A 14,106-nucleotide genomic window follows, 5' to 3' on the forward strand; every position below is an offset into this window, starting at 1 on the left:
TTTGGCCAGTGGAGCACAGGCACTGATGTGCCTCTTGTATTATTTCTCCTGAAGTGGAAGGGATGTCAAATCTCTTGAATGCATTTTTGCAGGAACGTCCTGTTAAAAAAATAAACTGTCATTTACAAATACATATACTAATATTTCTAAAGTAATTTGTTCTAACAGATCAAAGTATGTTTATAATGTTTATTGTATGTTAAGTTTAAGGAAGTATTGTGTTATCTATCAATGTATCCCAGAAATCTACATTCTTTGAATTTGTTTCATTAAATATTTTCATAACATGTTCAGACACATTAAAATGGTGGACTGTCTATATTATAGTATAAAATTGTTGATGAAATACAAATTTCCAAAGGTTTTAATATCAGCATGAAAGCACACAAAACACATTATGTTCACAGTGTTTTTAAACCACCTTGCTTTGTTCCTACTTGAAACAAAACCTGAAACATTTTTCTTAAACTACTAAAATGTGTATCTTACCTGTACTTACATTCACATGATATTTGACAGTCATAGCTTCAGCACACTTGGTCCAGTACATGGTATCTGACTCTGTATCATGTTGCACATTACTACCAACATATTGTAGTAGGTACTTCTTCTCTTGGGTTGACCAAGGGCAATGTATAACCACACGGTCCTGTAATAAAAAAGTGTTGAGTAATAAGATTATTAATTCTAACGTTCTACACTTGAAATTGACACGCATTTTTCGGAACACTTAATTAACATTAAAATCTAAATACTTGTTAGTTTCATCCGGCCATTTTTGTCTACATAACTGATATAAGTACATTTAAAAAACAACTTTCCTAAAATCAAATGAATGAAAAGGTTACAATGTAGATGCTGATGTTGTTGTTTCTTTATTAATTTAATGTTGACCAGTAAATGACCCAATGTGATCTATATTAGAACATTTGGTACAATAATATCAAATTATGCAAAATTAGGAGCTTACTTTTTATATGAATGTTATATAAAGTTTGAACACTGAAAACTGACTAGTTATTTGTGAACATGTATTTATATCTTAATGAAACACAAACTTTGTTCTGAAAAATAGGGGTGAGTAAGAAGTTTAAAATAAACGATGCAGTGTACTTGTTAAATATAGGCCTAATAAAAATAGTAAAGTATCATAACATAATTAACATTACGATGTAAGGCTTGAAACAACACAAATTTTGTATATTGTAACGGAATACATACTTAGACATCATTAACTATTTTACCTATTTTACTTAACTTAGGTTACACTCAAAAACTTAACTTAACCCTATCTTCGAGTTAAGAGACTATTAATAGTTTAATTTCACATTATAAATGACATCAATATTTATATTAACCACAATTGAAACTAGTTTCCATTTTTATATATGTACTACACTGCTTTAGCAGTGTTTAGCTGTTGAGTTTAGTCTAACTTTAGTCCGAAGTTTCCAGTCAGCATCAGCTAAGTTATGGAATGCCCTCCCATCTGACATCAGAGACTGTAACACCTTGCAAAGTTTTAAGAAGGCTCTGAAAACCCACTATTTTATACAGTATTATGGACGATAAGTGTTTTATTATTTTTATTTCTGAGTGCATGGATCTATCCGGGATTTAACTGCTCGTTGTTACTTTATCTTTAAATTGTATTGGTTTTCACTAACTCTGAAACTATTATTTTATAGTTATTTCAAACATTTTATATTATATTAATTTTGTACATATGAACTATTCATAAACTCTTTGTTTTAATTGACTAGCGTTAATATTGTTATAAGCATTTTAGTTTGTCTATTGTTTTATATTACATTGTAAAGCTCTTTTGAACATATTTTATGTATGAAAAGAGTGCTATAGAAATATGGTATATAATAAAAATAATAATAATAAACCAAATACTCTGGTTAAAAAAAACTGATTCTAGAATGTCGTCCCAAGCTTTCCTTCTATTATTATGATACTTGTCTTGTTGGTCCAAACGTATTGCTTATTATCATAAAACAAAAGCCATAGACAACAGCACAACTGACTTGCATAATGAAACTATGTAAGCAGTATTAATTTATAAGCATTATTCATTTTTGTCGAATATATTTTAATAGATAATAGTATCAAAAACAGTATCGAACAATTTATTATTAAACTATGTAAACTTTTATTTAAGTATGAAAACATTGACTTATTGATTTTTGAATAATTAATGTGTGTATTTGTATTACAAGATTTCAGTATCCGAATTACTTATATTCCATTCATTGTCCGATAACTATACAATTACGTAAACATCCGATTCCCAAACAAACCAAAGCTAACCAACACTACCTGACGATAGGAATCAATACGTCAATATAAAAGGGAAATGCAGAGTTTTAAAGGGACGGTTCACATAATAGTTTCCCCTAAACGATGAAGAATACACAGGAAGCAGCCATTTCCAGCTTGTGCCAGGCCCGATAGGGGGGTTTATGTGCTTTGGCAGACTGTGCAATTTTCATAGTTTCAAACAATAACTGCGTCATATCTTGCCCTGCGAAATGAACCCTTACAAATCATGAACAGTTCTTGTTATATTCATGCATAGCTCAAACACATTTTTATGAACTATTCATGAATAGTCCATGAAGATAAAATGGCACAATATCATAAAAGGTTCTTAAATATTTTTTTCATGAACTTGCAGGGTTCATAAAAAGTTCATGAACTACAGAATCATGATAAATTTATGAAAACACATGAAAAACTGGCATTAAAAGTTCATGAATTGTTCAATTACTGAAAGTTCATGAAATGATCCTGATTTTTTATAGTTCATGAACTAACATGAGTGCAAACCCTTTGTGCCATTTTATCTTCATTGACTATTCATGAACAATTCTTGAAATGGCTTGGTTCACGAAAGGTAAAAAATGGCCCCATCTGTAATGTGCTTGATTCCCGTGAATTTTGGTAGAACAACCAATGGCAGTTAAAGAATGAAATGTAATATGATGATTCTATCAACATTTTGGTTGCCATGGCAAGATATCAATCAAGGGGTATTTTTTCAGTTTAAATATATAAATGACAATACCCTGAAAATGAATGATGATATATTTTACTTCTAAAGCATTATTGCAACATATATAAAATAAAAATGTTATATACCAGATTTCTGTACTTAAATCAATTAAGAATTAGGATGTTACCATGGATACAATTGCAGTAAAATCATTCTTTATATATGTTAAATTAATCAAATATGTAATTTTATATTGATATTTTGCATTGATATATTATAAATTGTTACTTCAGATAAAGTGATAATATTTCATGTCATTTTCAACATAGTTGTATGATGGTTGATATGGTAACAATGGAACAATATGAATTTACAGTTCATATATGGATTTTTGTGAGTATGACAAAAGCTGTTGTAATACATGTTTTTAAAATTTGTTTCATAGTTTTCATTTTACTCCGTGTAAATATAATTATATAAACAACAAATTAAAGCATTTGAATTATATTGGTAATGAATATTTAGAGTACCTTTTAGAGAAAACATATTTTAAAGTACTAATTCATTAAAAATGACAATCTAACTGGACATAAAAACAACTTAACAATTCCCAATATGGACTTTGTATAGTCTATTCATATAAATTACCATTAAGCATTTCTGATGCAAAATAACAACTGTTGAAACATGAACACTAAGTCATATAGTTTATCCTTCAAAAGAACATAAGCATATGTTTGTTGGCTGTTTAAATGCTGCGCCATTTAATCGCTGTCCGAGTCTGAACTATCAACTGTTGGTGGAACAACACTAGCATCATCAACATATTCACTCCAGTCACGAACACCAAGAGCACCCAAACATCTGTGCTTTCCATAACCCAAGTACCAAATCACTGCTGCACAGTGTGCACACATTCCAACTATTCTTGAACCAGATCTACATTTGCAATACCAACCAAGAATTTCATAATTGTTGAATTTAATCCATAGATTGTATTGTTTCGCCGAAACATGACGACTTTGTAAACGCACACGAATCAGCCCACTTCTTTCTTTATGTACACGAATGTCTTCATCGCCCTCAAGGTGTTCTTGGATGTATCCAGGGCAAAGCTTCAACTGATAGACACCACATGTGAGGGTCCGTAGTATGTCCTCAGTGAGACGAGGGAAGTCTTCAGCATCATTAGAGCATGAAGATGAAAGTGGCGGAAGATATTTGTTGCAATGGCACAAATTATTTGCACAAAGTCGCCAATAAATGGAACCTGGCTGTTAGGTAATACTCTGTCTAAGTATTTCCATCTCTTGAGCCGTGCGTTGGCAGACTCAACCACCCATCTGATCTGAAGTTTAAAAGTATGTTTTTAAAAGGGCTATACACTGTATGATGAAATAGCGAAAACTGACTGTTGTGAGAATATCTCTGACAGGGGTGTTACGGATATGTCCCTCCACACCAGCACAAATATCCCGAATGGCCTCCTTGTTTAGTCCGGTGAGATCAACATATTCCTCATTGTTCAGCGTGTTGAAGTCAAATCGTTTTTGGTTCTTGTTACATGATGCCCTCAACTTGTTCAATAGTTCCAACACAGTTGCACGGTTTACAAATGCAGATTCAGATGCCTTGACAGATTGGAGGGCTTTATCTTTTATTTGGGATTCATCCATGTGGACCGGACAGCATCTTGTGCCACTTTTGATGATTACATTCTGCTGAACAAAAGCTGTGAATCTTGCCTCTGATGGCACAACTTTAAGCTTGGGTCCAGGTCTCTTACAAATAAAGCACCGTGAATGAGATTTGGGTGTTGAGGGGATATTCAGTCTAACGGATGGAGGGCTAGCAAATGAGGTTTTCTTTGATACTGGAGGTTGATATTCCTCATTGTAACTTTGGTCAATGAGTTTATTATTGAAATTTTCAACAGGTGATAGCTTGTAAGAGTGCTTTATACGGCATTTGTTGCAGAGTACATCAGTGTCCTTCAATTCAATTGGCAGGCGCTTAAGTATCAGTTGCTTAAGTTCTGAATTTATTTTACGTCTATTTTTTGGATTTGTCCGTGTTTTACATACAACACACTGGAATAGAAGCCGTACTCCTGGCATCTGAAATATTACGGATGAATGTATATTTTATCATGCAATAAAAACAGCAAAAAAAATAATTTTTAAATTGTTTTTAATTATCTGTTTCACTCCTATTGTAAAAATAACAAATTTAATAATAACAATGAATGATTCTCCTTGATCATTAACGATATTAAAATCAAAAATGTTTTACAAGTGAAGAATTAAAATAAAATAGTTACTCTAGGGGGACCGAACCTCCGTACTCCGATTTTGTAGTCGGGCGCTCTATCCATCTATTCCCCATGAGTACCAAGTAGAGTTTATCAGATCCTTAAATTACATTGAAAACGTAACTTAATCAGCAATCAAGTGTTATTAATTTCAAAATATATATTTAATGTTGTAATAATCATATTTGTACATTTTCAATACATGTACAGTTTAAATAATTAAACATATGATCACCTCGTGCGAACAAAATAACTCGTGTTATTAATAGCACACAGCAACAGACGTACTTATATATTTATTCGTTTAAAAAAGGCACATTTAACAATTTATGGTGCAAGATCAAAAAGCCAGTTGGTTGAATGTATGTTATAGAAGTATTTAATTAAGGTGTTTAAAATATTACCTTATAAACGAAGTGTCTACTTTATTTACATCGTTGTGACATTGAAAGCTGCTAACAGACGCTTTTTTTTTCTTTTTACCGCAAAGAAAAATAGTGGGAAATGAAATATGCTATGGAATCGTCATATGTCGGGAGAGTGTTTTTTCGTTGATGTTGTTTTCTTAACTGTTTAAGTATCATTTCTTTGACAATATAATATATGTTTATTTCAAATATACAGCACATGCGTGGAAAACTGCAAACAATTCAAAAGCATAACAATTCCACATTTGCCCACCAGAAAAAGTTAAAATCGACCAACGGATGCGGGAATTTTCTTTTTTTTTAATGTGGCGGCAGCGTTCACCAGTTACGAACTTTTCATATTGCATTTGGGGTGTAGGGCAGAGGTTGTTGTAAAAATATTATGACTGGTGAGAAATGCCGCCACATTCAAAATCTAAAAAAACGACACAAACACGGCACAAAAACGACCATTTTGGTAAGAGTATGGTTTCTTTTGGCTGAAATTATTAACGCAAAAACACAATATTTAAATAAAAATATATATATATAGCAAGAACACATGATAATTATTCTTTGTAAAAACAGTGAAAATGATGCTGGGATGGGAATTTTACAATATGGTGAAAACCGGTGCCATTCATGTACTTTCGTGAACCAAGCCCTTTGTTCATGGACAGTTCGAAAGCTGAAAGCCTGGCATTAAAAAGTTCATGAACTCTTCAAGAACTAATCCTGTGCCATTTCAACCCCATAGCGATTTATTGGGTAACATCAGCAGTTTTTCAAACACGATTTTCGCTCTACCTTCTGCAGACTTATTTAGAGCTTGTCTTTAGGTATATAATATAAACACATGCAAAATAAGGTGTCCACGCACTAGCGATTTACTTAGCTGTGTATCTGGAGTCCTATACTTCTTGTTTTTTTCTGAGGACATGATGCATAGCTTCAGTTCTTTAAACTCTTAGGACACATGGTGAGGGTTTTGTTTGTATTGCATCTAGAGATGGTTAACCTTCCCTACACAGAAACAGTTGTTTTTTTTTACTTTTTTGTAGTTAAGATAGTGAATGTCAGTTTTATTAACAGTTTCCAAATTGTCAAAGTTGATGCTTTCTATGACCGATATGGATTTGGTACAACCATGTTGATTCTAAACTCCAGTGCTATTATGGTCCTTCCATTTCCTCACTTTCATTCTCAAATGGCTGAAACGTCTTTCCCCATTGCTTTTAGTCTGTTTCCCTGAAAAACATATTGATACTGAATTAAAATGTTTATGATAAATCATAAGTTCTAAATATATTCTTCAAATCATTCTTTTAAGTCATACCAATTTACAATTATTTGAACTTGAAGCATTGTGAGTACAGGGCGATTAGCCTAAGCCTGTAAACAAAAAGAAATTTAGTTAAAACAAATGTCAACTTCCGAGTAGAAAATTAAATAAATACCTTAAATCTCGCAGAAATTGTATAGGACGTTGATGGGTGGGGGTTTGTAAGATGGCAGGGGTCTGGCATATTGGTTACAGGTATGTAGACCACATCACATTTGTCACATACTGGTAGTGGAGCAATAAGTTGTTTATTACTTGCTTCCATTTAGTCTGAAATGCCATTTTTTATTGAATAACTTTTAATTTATGAGTTAATCTTCTTTTTTCGCCCAATCACCAAAGACAATTCATTGAAGGCAGCCACAGACATCGTGAATTTCAATTATAATAAATTCCTATTGAATACTTTCGATAGAAAAATATTATTAGAATGCCTGACGTCATGATTTACAAACTGTCACATATTTTCGCGACTTTTAGTTGTCTTTTTTCCGACGAAATATAAGTCTAAAGCTCGAAACACAATTTTAAGATGATGGAGCAATATGATAATAAACTGTATTGAATCTTTTGTAAGACAATTATATACTTTTAAGTATAAAAATATATAAATAGACACAAGCTTCAAACAGACGACTGATCGTGCACTTGTCACCTTAGAGTTTCACATGATCAGTTCATCGTACAAAAATATTGCCTATGTGCCAGTACAGTGACTAAATCTAAGGAGTCAATATCAATTTAGTTAAACAATATGTTCAAGTGGAAGGTGAAAACTCACCAATTTGAATATTCCACATAAGTTGAACGGTGCCTGTTTACCACCGCCTATATCATCGTTTGTGTAAAGCTGTTCATCACTGACTTTGATTGGTTAAAAATAAAAATAGCAGGAAAAGACATGTGGTTCCCTTTTTCAATTTAGGATATTAAATCAAATTACTATAAACTATAATTTGAAATAAAAATGAGTTTACACTCTTCAAATTATAGCAATTATTTGACGAACACAATGTTTAATTCTCGAATATTTACTTTTCTTTGATGTAAGCGACCAGTGTTACAGTGACATGGCGGTCTTGACAGTTGGTAGTGATTTAGACAATTGATGGATTTCTTTATTGCTTGAGGATTGGAACCAAATACGTTAATGATCATAGCTATCAGCCAATGTTTTACATGTACACAATAGCGGAGACCAATAAACTAATGTTTCGACACAATGACGTAATCACAAAACAAAGTAAGAGAATTTAATTTCATTGATTTAGTCAAGTTCTACAGTTTGTATAAATACATATGTAACAAAAAGTGTTGATGTGTCTGTCTAGCGTGATGCACAATACAAAAATAATGTCACTCAAACACTGAATGTTAAATTATTTTAATATAATTCCTATGCTAAAAATCTTCTTATTCTTTCAGAATTTTCCTGTGGAATAATATTTAAAATATGATATGTTTTGTCAAATTCTATAAATCTACAGTTTTAAACAACCAGAAACTTGAGTTAAAATACTGTCAATATCTGAATAAGTCCATTTTAAAATTATGTCTATGATAGGTGTATATTTTATGCCTCTTTCGTTTTTATACCCCCCAAAACAAAGTTTGGGGGGGGGTATACTGGAATCGGGTTGTCCGTCTGTCTGTCTGTCCGTCTGTCCGTCCGTTTTTTTTTTTGTCCGGGATTCATCTTTGTTATTATTCAACAAATCTTTATCAAACTTTCAGAAATTAATGGCCATGTTGTAAACTTTCGCCTCTGTGAATTTGGTACAGGTCACATGACCCTGACTGGAGTTATCTCCCCTTGATGTGTTAAAGTAGGCAAAATAAGCCCTGTCCGGGATTCATCTTTGTTATTATTCAACAAATCTTTATCAAACTTTCAGAAATTAATGGCCATGTTGTAAACTTTCGCCTCTGTGAATTTGGTACAGGTCACATGACCCTGACTGGAGTTATCTCCCCTTGTAGGCAAAATTAGCTTTGTCCGGCCTAACTCCAGGGTAAACAACCTAGACATGGAGGGGTGGGGGGTATTCGTTAGCCTATGGCTTACAGTTCTAGTTTAAAATACTTTATTTTCAAGAACTTAATGGGAACTTGACGGTTCATTAATTATTTTTGAATTAGTTTTGAACCACTCGCTTTATTTTTTAATTACTATTTAAGAACACCAAACAAATTGGACAGTTCATCAAACATTCTTGAACTACTCTTTACCAAAGTTCATGAACTTATTAAGAATTTGCCCATGTTCTTATTGAATTCTGGAATTGTTTAAGAACAAGTTTGAAGTACTATACAAGAACTAAATTAAGACGCTCTGAAAGAAATTATTTTATAGTCAACGTTTTAAGCAATGTTATCGGCCGCCAATTTTTAAGCAAGTCTCTATCGCCGTTTTTATAAATTAATGATATAATACCTTTATATTGAGAGTCAGTAAGTTTTTTATTATCACATATTTTATTAACTACCATCATGTATTTCTTCTCTTATAGTATCCCAGAAAAATTGGTACTATTCGGCAGTGATTCCATCCTCCCCGGGGGATTTCCCACGTTTAAAAGTTTTAATAACGTTGTCAAGCTCAGTTATGTTTAAATTTGATTCTAGTTTATCTTTATCTGATTCAGAAAGTTTTGTTGGTCATTTGTTTATAAGTCTGCCCATCGAGATGGAATCAGTTCCTTCAGAATTTAATAGCTTTTTATAGTATTTTGTTACTTCTTCTAATATTGAATCTATACCATATTTAATCGTCCCCGAGTCTGTTTTAATGTGATTCCATAGTTTATTTTTGCCGCGTTGTTTCTCTGAACTAAAAAAGAAGTCTAACGATTTTTCTTCGTGCTGAATTAAATTAGCTTTCGAGCGTAGTTTATGGGCTTCTAACTTTGTGTATTTAAGGTCGAACTGGAATGCTTCGAGCCTGTTAAGGGTTTTACATCGATGTGCTTTTATTAAGTGTAATAAACTGTCTAGTTTTGTCAAGTTGCAACCTTGATCAAATTTGTTCAAAAATCCTTTCCAGCGTCCATACAAATAACATACTCAGACAGTGATTTGCATGTAAATTAGGATTAACGGCCTCATTTATCATGACGACGACCGTATCCAAAATCAGAGGATTTTAAGTATATATATATAAAACAAGAGATATTAAGCCATGTCATAATAACATCTTATATTAAAGCATTAAAGCAAGCTCTTTGTTCTGTACCCATAATTCTGGCAAAATGAGGACAAATATGCGTCTACGTTCAGGAAATAAGCACTTGGACGGATAAATATACCATCAATGTATTTTTACATTCATCGGCCTTAACAACATTAATGTCAAAGTTTTTTAAATGGTATACATCCTTGGCGTTGACAACATATTATTTTAAGATTCACATTTATTACGCATTACTTCAACAACTATTGTTTTCTAGAATATAGTGCCGTTATTTCGCTGCATCGCTGTATTGGACTAGTTTGCATGATACTTATAATAAGTCGTCATTCAAATATGGTCGACAACTGTCATTATTCAGCATTTACATAGTCCACGCCATACCAACCGTAGTTGAATTGCTAAACGTCTAGTAGTGTTCGCACTTTTATGTTTTCCTATGGGGTGGCAGTTGTTTACTAATTGTTCGTCCATTTCTTTCTGTAATCATTTTGCTATAATGACAAATATCTGGTAAATTTGCTAATATGTTATCCCCATGCCCAACAGTACACGGCCCTAGAGGAGTGATGTGGTTAAACTGACATGCGCCGACATACATCGCCGTGCATACTACATTCTTTCTCACCGTATTGAAAGTTATTTAACAGATTGGATTTTATAAGTATATCGACATACAGTTTTATCATGTTTCGGTGCAAAATTATTGCAAATGAGTTAGCGTGTTTTATAAGTCATGAAAACCAAACTTGAGGGTCAGGGCAGTAAACACAAGGAACAATCTAAACTTCAGACTGCAAAAATATAACCAATAATAATCTCAACGTAAGTATCGTGCTCTAATGTAAGATATGTAAAAACTAAACGTCTTAATGTCAAATGCATTCCAATTCGTACCACCAACTGTTCCCAAATATGTCTGCACTAGTTATGGGCCATTTTCTAACTTGAATTGTTTATGTTTCCTATTCTTTAGAAAAAAAAAAATTCTAATGACAGCTGTTTAAAGTCAGTAATATATCAGGGAAACCTGATTGCTTTTATTATTTGACATCCGACACACAATTGGGTCATTTCTATACAGTCAAATGACCTTGACCTTTTGGGAGCATCCTTACATTTGTATCCTCCGTCACACAATGGAAAATAAACTTAAACATGTTAATTTTTTGAAAAATGATTTTTTTTCTTTTAATTGTCTTTTATCTTATTTCTGATATTATATAATATCCATAAAAATCATATTTATCTAAATTTTAAAATAATTCATACATGATTCAGTGTTTAAATTGGCTATTGATTATATAATATTGAATTGTACATAAGAAGTGTATATATTTAAATCAACGAAGAGATCCCAAAACATTAGTATTCACTTACATACACATTAAGCATTAAGTAACGAAAATATAAACTATATCATGTTGATATTGTTGTAGAAATTTTAAAATAACTATGCCGTTATGGAGAAGACTTTTAGTGACGGCGGAGATGATAATGTGACGGTGGGTGACAAATTAGAACATACATGTGTTTAACTATGAATAATACAAATGCATTGTCAAACATTTATTTAATATACCAATAAATTCATCTAACAAACAACTTAAGTCATAGAAATGAACGAGTTGCTGCTGTAAATACATCATTGGACGAATATATTTACGTTATAACAAGTAACTCTTGTTCTGTTGTCTTACCGGTATAACAAACAGAAAACTTGAAATGAATTAACCAAAACTTAATTTAACACTAGAAATCGCAATGTCTTATCATGATATGAACACATTTAAAGGTAGTGTTTAGGAAGTCAAAGTCAAGTGTTTTGCATGAGTACATAAACTATGAACATTTTATTAACAACAGCCTCTATTGCTTTAAATTTCTCTGGGTCTATCTGACAGTGCCTTCCTCTTACGTGGCTTGGCTCGGGGATAGGCATCATAACATGATTCCAGGTATACCAGATAATGTCATCAATGCGTGGCCAGAAGTATCTGCTGTGGCCTATACGAGCCATGCATTTCACCTCAACCGATTCAGCGTCTAGGTCCTGAAGTATAATAAAATGCACGGATGTCAAATTGTCGGAACACAAATATAGGGGATAGGCTTATATATTTTGAATTGGTAACATTTTACATCGACATTTGCTACACATTAAAAGTTATTAACGTCATTTTTAAATTCATACTATCACACTACTGTAAGCTAAGATATAAACATTGAACATTTTTCAATGTCGAATTCCGTTCAACATTTTTGTCAGTGACAAACACGTAAACCGCATGTTAAACTTATGACAAAACATGCCTGTATAATTCTCGGATACACATGCCCTTCTTACAACAATGCGCACCAGGAACCGATTGCGTATTTGCTATCATCAGTTTGTGGTTGTTCTTCAGTTTCCTGCACAACTGCTGCAATTTTACATGTACATAAAGTAAGGTATCATATGCCAATTAACAAGTTAATATATGTATGCTGTTCGGTTCCCTTACTACATGTCTTTGTATTATTAATAGTATTATGACAATGAATATTTTGACTTAAACAGAACTGTTCAGGTACAATTTTTTCTCAAGTGGTTCTTCGTTCTGTAAAGTTTTTAACATTTAATTTTTAATTTAATATTAAATGCCGGGATAAGAGCGAGGTTGTGTACAAGGCGGTACCCGAATGCCAGTTTTTATATGTTTGTGATTGTTTGTTCGTCCTGTTACACGTATGGCTATGCCTCTATGCTATTAAAAAGAGGTATATGATAAACGTTTGACTTCTGGGCTTTCCCTGTAGTTTATATTATATTATTATATTTAAATTTTGTTTTAATGGCGTATATACCTGGCGTTGCAGCTAATGTTCGCCAGCTTCACCAATAAAACATCTACATGGATTTGGCCATTTATAATGCTGCGATGTTTTGTGCTGATAAGTACTTGATGAAGCTTCTTTGTACCTTATACTGTCTTCAGTGACCCTGATATGCGATTTGAGTATTCCTCAATGACGGATCCTTCAATTGTAAAGAGACGGACATTTTACAGTTCTCAACGTACATTCTCAAAAAGCGCCGTGGCATTATTTATGGTCTTTCCATTTGCAACAATTCTGTCAGCTGTACGCTTTACCGTCCCCCCAACACCATCTGCTGCACTTTTGCCGTGCCCTGTTTCTGTGAAATTCCATGTGGCGCTTTCGAATCCGTAGTTTTCTATGATCTCCCTATAGAAAAGATAAAAATTGTTTTTGGATTTATATTGAGTGCTTGGTCCATATATATGCAAAAAGCTACAGAAACATGCTCAGTAGCAAAAAGTTTAAACATAAACCCGGTATCACTCACAAAATGTATATTTTCACATTTGGATGGTCTTCTTTCAGGGAATCTCAGGATTGGTTGCATGTGTGCCCAGATAGCCGCTGGTCCGTGTTGAGTGTTGTCAGATATTGTACAGTAGGACTGAGTCTTATCTTTTACATAAACAACAACAGTATGGAGAGAAATTTGTCGTCTATTGCCACCGAAATGCATCGTCTGTATTTCTTCAGCGAGTTTTCCATTGTAGTTCTCCGAAAAATCTAGGAGAATTACACACCCAGATTCACACAAATTATCCTTCATATTCTTCAATTCTCGGTACTGATGTTTTATATTAAACACATGCTTAATATATCGTTCCTTCAAAATCTTCAAAGGTTTCCTCTAATAAGGTTTCAACACTTTCTGTCTCTCCTACTTTCATGGTTCTTTGAACATTCTTTGGGCCTTCTTTCAACTCTACAATCTCTGTTCTGTTGATAGTATGATACCTTTGTTGCAGCTACTGCTTCTGTGTATTCGTTGGTGGTCGG

This window comes from Mya arenaria, chromosome 9, assembly GCF_026914265.1.
Source record: "Mya arenaria isolate MELC-2E11 chromosome 9, ASM2691426v1".
Lineage (NCBI taxonomy): Eukaryota > Metazoa > Mollusca > Bivalvia > Myida > Myidae > Mya > Mya arenaria.